A 10,549-nucleotide genomic window follows, 5' to 3' on the forward strand; every position below is an offset into this window, starting at 1 on the left:
GAACAACCAGCTGAGCCAAGTCACCCCCTCAGATCATGAGAGATAATAATAAAATGATTATTGTTGTAAGCCACTGAATTTGGGGGTGATTTATCATGAAGCAATAGATACTTGATACAGATCAGCTGGGGTTTTACATGGAACTGCTAGATGTGGCCTCTTCATGTAACCTGGGCTTCCTTACAGCATGGTAGCTGGATTTCAAGGGCACATATCCCAAGAATCTTGGAAGCTACATTGTGTCACTTCCACTGTAGTCATAGACCCACTCAGATTCACAGGAAGGGAACATAGATCCCACCTCTCAATGGGATGGATGTAAGTGTCACATTGTATGAAGGGGATGTGGAATGAGAAATCTTATTGTAGCCATCTTGAAAAGCACAATGTCTATATGGAACATATGTAGATTAATCTGGCATTTTTAGAATAATGCCTGGCACAGTTTTATGAATGGTATTTATTGTTATTATTGCTCCAAAAATACAGACTGGTGGTGTGAATGGAAAGCAATTTGAGTAGAGGTAAGTTAACCAGTGATTAAAATAAGAATATATATGAACTGTCCCAGACATCCCAGGATATAGTCTCTCTCCATATTTGGCCCTTTTCTGTCCTGGTCCCTTCCTCCTTCATAGGAGTAACATTGTTATGAAGTTCATGGGCGTATATCTAGAACTTTTTCTTGTATTTACATTTGTAAAATTACACAGTTTTGATTTTCATTGTATTTTTTCCAAAATATCATACTGTAATATAGTAATTTGCAATCTTCTTTTTTTGTTTATTTTGATCTTTTGTTCTCTTTGTTTACTTAAGCATGACTTAAGACATTTGTCATGCTAGTATATAAAAATCTACTTTATTCCATAGTTCCCCTCTGCTTAGTAATGGCCATTCAACTTGTTTCCAATTTTTTGTTCTGTAAACAAAGCTAAGGTTTGCACATTTTCACTTTTAACAGAGCCTCCCAAGTTGTCCACCCAAATGGCTGTGCTGATTCACACTCCCATCTGCTCTGCAAAGAGCACATGTTGCCTTACACCCTTGTTGACAGTGGATATTATTAAAATTTTACATTTTGCCTCCCTGTGAGGTCAAAAACTGATAAATCATTTTATTTTAATTTCTATTTTTCTGACTGTCAGGAAAACAACATATTTTTGTGTTTATTGGTCAGTTAAGTTTCCTCTTGTTATCTGTTTATATCCCTTGCCCATTTTTCTGCTGGGTGGTTTGTCTCTAGCTTATTGATTTTGAAGGGTATATACATATAAATTATGTTATACACTCACATTTTCCTGGGTATTAATCGATTATCTGTTATACATATTGCAAATATGAGCTCCCAAGGTAATGATTACTCTTTCACTTTACTTTTAGTTTTGATTTAGACAAACTTGTCAATCTTTTCCTCTATGGCATTTGATTTTTGTGTTTTGCTAATTAAGGCCTTCTTTCCTCCCAGACCATAAACACTCCACCATATTCATTACTAATACTTAATATTTTCATTTAGGTTTCTAGATGAGCTGAAATTTATTTTATTTAATGATTTGAGATAAGACTCTATTCCTATACCTTTTCATTTACCCAAAACATTGAGTTCATTATCATTTCCCACTGGTTTGTAATGCTGGCCTTTATCATACATTAAATTACCACACGTACCTTAGTAAAATTCCAGATTTTCCGTATTTCCAGAACGAAAAGTTCAGAACTTCACTCCGGTATATATGATTAACCCATTTTGTGCTATATCATGCATACTGCTTTGTCACTATTTTAATTTTAGGTCTATACTTTGTTCTGATATCTAGTTGAATGCATCACACAATTGCTTTCTTCCTTTTTAGATTGTCCTGGTTATTCTAAAGCATTTGCTCCTCCATATGAATTTTAAAATCACTTTATCAAGTTCCAAGAAATTCTTGCGAGGATTTTGGTTGCGATTTTATTTAACTTGTAGACTAATTTGGGTTATTAAAATATTTACAATATTGAGCATTCCTATCCATAAATATAGTTTACTTTCTACTTAAGTTTTTCTTTAGATCCTTCAGTAACGTTTTATAGATTATCATAACTTGTTGCACAATTGTTTACTTATGATTCAATAAAGTTTTTGTTGCTTTTTTAAAATGAAATCTAAAAATATCTAATCTTTGTGTGTGTTTGTGTGGGATGGAAAGCTACTAATTTTTCTTTGCTCATTTTCTATGTGGTTACCTTACTGAACTCTAGTTCACAAAGTTCTAGGTAAATGACTTTGTTTCTTTTTAATCTATATATTTACAAACTTATTTTTATTCCAATTTATATACAATTTATTTATTGCCTTGGTATTTCCACCTACAGAGGGTTGAATTGAGATTTTATTTCTTTTTATTTATCTAAATTTTCTGCAAAGAGATAGTTGTTGCTTTCATAGTCAGAAAAAAATCAATAAGCATTGTTTCTCAGGATTTGGAAAATGAATGTTCAAGAAGATAATTAAATATTTAACTTAAAATTTTAATTCACTGTCTTTTACTTCTTTGTTGAAAAAAGTGTTATATTTTATTTCTTCTATTAACTAATTCTTTTAGAAAAACATTAATCCTTAATATTTGTTCTAAGGATCTACTTAAATCTACTGTTTCATGTTCACCATATTTACTCTTGGTTTTTGAACAGAAAAATGGAACTTGTAGCTCCATCTGGATTCTGAAGATGGTCATAATACTTCTCCTTCCTGAGATTTAACTAGTCAAGCTAACTTTTCTTGAAACTTATCAGCAACACTGAAATGCATTATATTTACATGAAGTTTGGTCTTATTTATTTGCCTTTGCATCACTCTACCTAATTGCTCCCTTGTGTGTTTCATGTCAACCATTAAGTTCAGTGATTTACTTTAGCAAATTGTTTATGGAGAGTTATCAATTTCTTTCCCCAAATTTCCACATTTACTCTGGTTTATTTTCTTGTCATCGTGTATGAGTGTGTGTGTGTGTCTGTCTGTATATGATATACATGAATGTATGTATACACATAGATTTAGCTCACACACACACATACATCACTGTATATCAGTATTTCTCAAATGGGCTTTCATGACTTCTCAGAGAACATCTGGAATCACTTTCCTATAACATTGTTTCCAAATATGCTGTGATGCATATTTTAAGAGGAGAGCCAATATTTCACTTTTAATTAAAAAGAATATTCTCAAAATATTACAATAATCCAAGGCTACCCTTGGATATTTCAGTAGGCGTAAGCAATTGCTGACAATCCATGCTTCCTTCATTTCTGGTGATATGTTATTCTATAACATGAGGTCATTTGTTGTTTCTGTGAGAATGGTGTCCGTGGATAAATTTTACTTGTACTGAGTATGTATCTGTTGTATGATTTTTGGCATTGATAAGAGAAAAGGAAATAAAATGTGACTGGACAGTTGACCTGTCAGAATTCTCTGTCTTTCTGTTTTTGTGTCTTGCACATGTCGTTCTTAGTTTATAAATCCATGCAGTGGTGAGATATTCGCAGTACCTGAAGTGGTTAGATATACAAAGTCCAGTCCCAAGAGAATAATGATTTCCTACTGGTAATTATGACTGTGATTTTTGAGAGCTGCCTTCAGAGAGAACTGGTATTTTGGCTTACAGAGTTTAGGCTGGGCAAAATGACATTTCTCCAGATGTTACCCTTGAAAATCAAAATCTATGTGAAACCTCTAATAAACAAACTGTTCAATAAATGTTAGTAGCAATTAAGAGCCATTGCAGTTTGTTTTCCCTGAATAACAGTTATTTAACTTCTATATATTTTCCAGTTAACCTTATTTCAAATATTTGAGATCATTTCAAATTACTTTCTATCATTTTATGTGTTATTTAAGCTACTTTTATACCCCTAATGATCACCCCTGAGAGCACATTTCTATAGTGTGTCTTTAAAAAGGTTGACTCTCTAAAGTGGAAAAAAAGTTTTTTAGTAAAAAAAACCCCCAAACTTGAATTGGTTTCTATCTGTCTCGTTCGGCATAGAGAAATTAATGAATTTTGCTCAGTGGAGTGTGCTGGATGTTGTGATTATCAATACACGCTATCAACCTGTGTTGTTCCAGGTTGAGTAGAAGATTACACGTACAGTTTCTGGCAAAGTTCACATGCTACTTTTACACACAGTATTGCAGGCATTGATTTTTATTCACATGACTAACACATAAATTAAGAAGTAAAATCAGTGTTCGTATGACGTCCTTTTCAAATAATGAAAGGGCAGTGACTTTTTCTGAAGTCCTCTAGTCTAGATTCAAATTGCCCATAATGTACACATAGACCCCTCCAATGGTGAACCACCCTTGGAACCTGATGAGCTCCTAGAGGGCTAAAAGGGGCTTGAACAGAGGGACAGCTTCTCCCCTTGAACTTTCCTCTAGTTTTCTCCTTTCTCTTTGTCCACATTCTTATGTTTTGCAGTCTCTTCTAAAACTCTCTTCAGCATCTGTATTTTATTCCAGCTTGGTCCTGATGTACTGCTGCCATGGCCAAGGAGAAGAGGCTGAAGTTAGGAAGTTGCTTCTGGCACCATGCCTGTTCCCAAAGTTGACCAAAATACGATGATAGTAGGATAAGATATGAATTGTTACATGGTTCATATTTGTGCCAGTTTTTAAAATATTCTGTTTTGTACTTTTTATTTTCTTCAAAGAAATCCTGCATATTTCAAAATCAAGGATATTCTTCTATATTAAGGTTTATATTTGTCCCATTTAGATCATTAATCAAAGTGGAATTTTTTTTTGTCTACAGTACGAGGTAGGAATCCCACTACTTTATTCCCCCATATGGATAACCAGTTGCTCCAGTACCATATATTTATTAGTCATCTTTACTGATCTGCACCTCTGTCATATATCATGTCCATTTAGAAATAACAGACTCTGTTCTGTTACACTGGTTTATTTGTCTCTCTATGCTCTGTACTGCACTGCTTTAATTATTATAGCTTTGTAATTATTCTAAGTACCTGAAGAGTAAGTAGTCACATCTTCTTCTCTTTCAGTGTCATCTTAGGTATTATACATTGCTTTCATATAAATTTTAGAATCATATTATCACTTTTACCAAAGAGTATCTGATGAGATTTCGATTAAAATTGCATAAAACATCGATTTGGAAATAATGGAAATATTTATTTTATTTATTGAGTCTCCCAACCCATCAATGTGGGATATCTGTCTATTTGTTTAGGCCTTTTTAAAAGTCTTTCCAAGTTTAAACATTTTCTTCAGAAGATTTTGTGTATCTATATTAAATTTGTAGCTATTTTATGTTTTTGTGACTAAGTGATACATTTAAAAAATTTCAGTATCTAATTCTTCCATTGTTGCTGATATGTAGAAATACAATAATTTTCTACATTTATTTTTCATTCCCCAAACTTGGTAACTATTGTATTAATTCTAATAATTTATTGTTTAGATTTTCTATCTACACAATCTTATTGAACGGTAGACACTGGTGCCCCTGCTCTTCGGGCTTTTGGACTTGGAGTAATTACAGCACCAGTTTTGCTGGACCTCCAGCTTACAGATGAACGATTGTGGACTTCTCGGCCTCCATAGCCACGTGAGTTAAATTCTGTAGTAAATCTCCTCTTGTATATATCTCTGTATTTCTATCCAGTTGGTTCTGTTTCTCTGGAGGATCCTGACTAATACAGAAGCAGGTTCTTCCCCAGAGCCTCCAGATCAGAGTCCAGCCCAGCCCACATGTAGATGACAGTCTTGGGAGATCCTGAGCAGAAAAACCATTTAAGCCTCCTCAGATTTCTGCCATACAGAACTATGAGATAATACATGGGTGCTGTTTTGAGCAGCTAAGTCTGTGGTAATTTGTTACACACCAATGGAAAACTAACACACTTACTTTTTTTTCCTGATTTCTAATTAAATCACATCTTGGTTAGATGCTATGACCGTAATAAACTTTTTTGACATTTGTTAAGACATGTCTTATGGCCCAGTGTGCGGTCACCTTTTGTAAATGCATGGTGTGTTCTGGATGAAAATACGCATTCTGCCCATGTTGAATACTGTTAGACACACGCACATTTATTAGATAAAACTTGTTATTTGTGTTGTTCCCATCTTCTCTTCTATATTTTTAAGGTTTGATTGTTTCTGCCTGCTTAATCTATCAACTTCTTAAAAATGTGCATTAAAACCTCCCATTATGCAAGATAACTGTAAAGACTAATGATTCGCATATTGTGTAACACATAGTAGGCATTTTACTAATTATTTTTACTGAATATTTACACTTTCATACTATAAATAATAATGACAGTTTATGGTGCTTTATCATTCTATAACACATTTTTTATGTCCACTGACTATTTAATTTTTATCCAAACTTGTGAAGCAGATTTCTTTTTTTCACTTCCATTTTAAGAAACCAAAGTTCAGGCAGATTAATGACCTTCCCAAGGTCAAGCAGCTAGGCGGCAATAAGCCTGGTAATAACCGCAAATATTTTGATTCCATGTTCAAATTTCTTTTCATTAGACCAGATAAAATTTCTTTGAAATAAATAAATACTTATTATTATATTATTTTTGACCAAATACAGCTAATATTTAGAGTCTGCCACATATATAAATTGTACATCAAGGCAATGTTATAGGTGAAATATGATTCCTATCTAATAATTTGTTTGGTAAATAAGAAGATATTGCTTCTGATCACTATAAGTGCCAATGTAAAACATTATGGTTTATTCTTCAAAGTACAGTTTTATAATTACAACAGGATATGATTGATATACTCACCATTTTTCATGTGTATGTGTGTATATTCATCTTTGAATAACAAAGGAGTAAGATTTGTTCTTTCTACCCTAGCAATGTTTAAATTAATCTGGACCTAATTTGTTTGGATACCATATTTACCACCATCTTTACATTGGTTTCATTTGCATGATTTCTCGGTGACAGCTCAAAGCAAAAATGCTTTTCAGAAATTAATATGCACTTAAGTGGACTCAGAGCCTTTGTATTATATATTCTTAGATCTCCAGGAAAGTTGTTAATAGTGATCAAATGCCACATGAATGTTATTGAATGAATATGCCCATGTTAAGACTGTGACCAATTAAATACACTGAAATAGCAAACTGAAAGTATAAAATTGAGTCAATCAAAAGATTTGAGTTCACTCCCCACTTAATTGACTAGTTGTTGTGGTGTCACATAAACACAGTCTTAGTTTATTCCTTTTTGTTGATGGGGTTGACATGAGTAAAACTTAATTTAAAAACTTAAGAAAGACTAGAATTTTCTTTGACAGTTACTGGAAGTTTTTCAACTCCGCCTCTCTTTCTGAGCTGTTGCATTAGTGACTGTGGTTTTGACTCACTGACAATTGGAAGAAACTTGAGAAGAAATTTTGCAGGCTGTCATTTCTTCTCCATTAGAGCTAATCTTCATTGGGCTGTTGGCAATATCATTTGGCTTAAGACTATGGTGAGGCTTAAAATGAGTATTATTTATTCCCAGACTAGCTAACACTATTGCTTTGATACAGTTGTTGGGGAAAATATGCAGGTTCTATTGGAGTTAGAGATGTACCTCTTGAACAAAAATGTTTGCTGATTTTTTTCAGTGATAAGAAACATGAAAAGCTTCATAGGGATTTGAATTTTAATCAAAGATTCTGATTCCAAAATTTTTGCTATTGTAAAAGACGGAATTGTTTTCCTGCCATTGAAAAATATATTTTCACATGTGTACTATAGCCTGCTTTATTGCTAAGAATCTTTCAAAGTTTGATCTTTAAAAACGTAGACCATAAATGCATCTCCCACACTGGCCCAAACAATGTCTTGGATGCAGTAGCTTTTCTTTCTTGACTGCAGAGATAAGTTATAAAGGGTGACGATTACTTAGCCATTGTTATCAGGAGGACCCAGGTAGACTGCTGGGTTCTCGAGAACAATATCCTATGATAAGTTTCTGGAAGGAGCCTTTGTGGAACAGCACCTGGTTGATGAGTTCTTAGGAGGTTGACTGAATGCACCTTTAACCTTAGTGCTGAGCTGACCCAGCTCAGGCTGGGTCTTCTACTTAATACCAGTCCAACTCATGTAGTGTGACTGCTTCACAAATGCACAATGAAAAATAAAATGGTTTAATTATTTCTGAATTGACGGATCCTTTCAGTTTTGCATTAGCTCTAGACTTTTTACGCTGAAAGGGTTATGAAAATCTACTTTGCTCACGCAGTGTTGAAGAAACAGACAAGGAGGTTGTGACTTGCTGAAGGTCAAAACAACTAGAGGCAGAGCCAGGACTTAAATCCAAATCTGCACAAGCGCTCTTTTTTCCAGGCAAGAAAGCCAAGATCAAGTGTTTTTCATCATCAGAGTGTGAGGGAAAAAAGTGAGGTCTCTTTCCAAAATGAACCTTTTCTTTTCCTGACAGTGGTTTGAGATATCAGAAATAGAATATGTTTGATTATTGATCCTGAATTATCCATATGCATTTGTTTTAAAAATGGTAACCCTTGTTATTTTAGAGTGTGCATGCCTACATGGTCACACCACAATTCATTGAGAATTTAGGACAGACAGGGTATTTATTGGAAAGTCATCTTCTGCTCAGCTCTTAAATGAATCCATTTATCTGTAGCCCTGAATTTCATATCTGTCCAAATCTTCTTTTTATATTAGCTATAACTAAAGCTGAACGAGATTTGAAAGCTTTAAAGTAATGTCAGCTAATCTGATAAGACTAATGGCTGACATAAGTAGCTGAATAGCATGGTTAAATGGTCACAGTGTAAACCATACATATCAAATGCCCTGGCACCACTCTTTTGGAGTTGTCCAGATCCAAAGAAGGGACCTTTGAAAGGATATAGAACTGAAAAGAATGACCATGAGAGTATTTATACAAAAATGAATGTTTACCTTCTACCCTAGGGAGCAGAAAGAGATGAACAAAGGTAGGTAACTTCAAGAAAAGAGTCAGGTATTTGATTGGGGATCTGCATTTTGTGCTTTGATGGAGTTTGTGGGGTAGATGCCCAGGAGACCCTCCCTAGTAGAGGGGCTTGAGGGAGCTTTCATCACCCTGTTCAGGGAGGTTGCCCAAGCCTGTGTGAATCCCCATAGGCAATCCCAAGGCCATCATGGAGTTAGCTTCATTCCAAATGCACTAAGAACAGCCAAAAGAAAACATTTGATACCAAAAACAGTTTTAAGAGAGGGGCTTGGGGGGAAAGATTGGAATAGGAGGAAGAAGGGGAGGAGAAGGAGGAGGGGAAGAGAGAGAGAGAGAGAGAGAGAGAGATCAGTATCAATCTGTGGAATATGTCAGCCTCAAAGATTAAAGCCCTAAGCCACATGACCTTGATTCTTGAAACACTACCTGTGACCTCAGTTTGAAACTAGTTTATAAAAAAAAAATAGAAGTAATGTGTTCTTTAAAAAAACGTAGGGACACATAGTTAGGAAACTTCTCTCCGTCTAGGAGCTGGTTCGGTATTCTGGGCTACAAAGTTCTTGCATGAGAGTGTAATAATGTAACACCTTTATCCAAGCAAAGTCAGGAGCTATCAGCCGACCTCCCAGCTTTTTGATATTATGAGAAAGGTTAGAAGAAAGTTCTTTTTAAAAAACTGCTTCATTAAATTTGCTTAGTTGTTCAGGCATGTAGTCAATAACAAAGCAAGTAGAAGCAACCTTGTTTACAAGTGACCATTAGTTCTTCCTTCATTTAAAGAAATGAGGTTGAGTAACCAACTCCAGCTTGCCAAGCAAAAGGCTACCATGTAACAGAAAACTGACTTGGCAAACTGAACAGGACAGTGTTCTGGGTTCAGTCATTTTGTGGGTCAGTTAGCTTTGTTGTGCTCTAAATTCTAACCATTTCTCCCGTGTATACTGTTGCTTGGAAACAGAAAGTAGAATAATATGTAAGAAACCAAATCCATCCCTACTACTGGAAAAGCAAATAAATGCCCTCAAAATGTATATTGTACATTGGTTGGTGGGTGGTGGCATTGTCTTCTTGGACAAAGATTAGCAAAAGTAAAGTGACCCCTCATAAAAAAGCTCAGAAATTAAAATCAAAATGTATCTAGATCATTGTTTTCTTAAATAGAATATACATACTTACAATGTGTATCATAATTTGTGGAAGAACTCACAGGAAGATACATTAGATTCAGTTCAACACACTTTTTAATGTTGCCACAAAAGCAGCAGGAGACAATATTTATAGCTTCTTTACTGGTGGTGGACCTCATAAGTTGGCTTCACTCAAGCATCACCCCCACCCCTAAGTTTCTTATTTTAATTCTAAGCCTTCATAAATGCATACATGTACAGTTTTAACTTGGATTCAAAATAGGTTCTTGGATGAAAAATGTCATGCATTTTTTGTGTAGTTGTATAAGTAACATTTAGCTAAAGATAGAAGGTAAAACTTCTTTTAAGTGGAACAAACAGATATGCAGGTATAGTTTTACTTTTAGAGCTACAGTTAAATACCATAT

The sequence above is a fragment of the Neophocaena asiaeorientalis genome, unplaced genomic scaffold (assembly GCF_003031525.2).
Source record: "Neophocaena asiaeorientalis asiaeorientalis breed wild unplaced genomic scaffold, Neophocaena_asiaeorientalis_V1.1 scaffold134, whole genome shotgun sequence".
Classification (NCBI taxonomy): domain Eukaryota; kingdom Metazoa; phylum Chordata; class Mammalia; order Artiodactyla; family Phocoenidae; genus Neophocaena; species Neophocaena asiaeorientalis.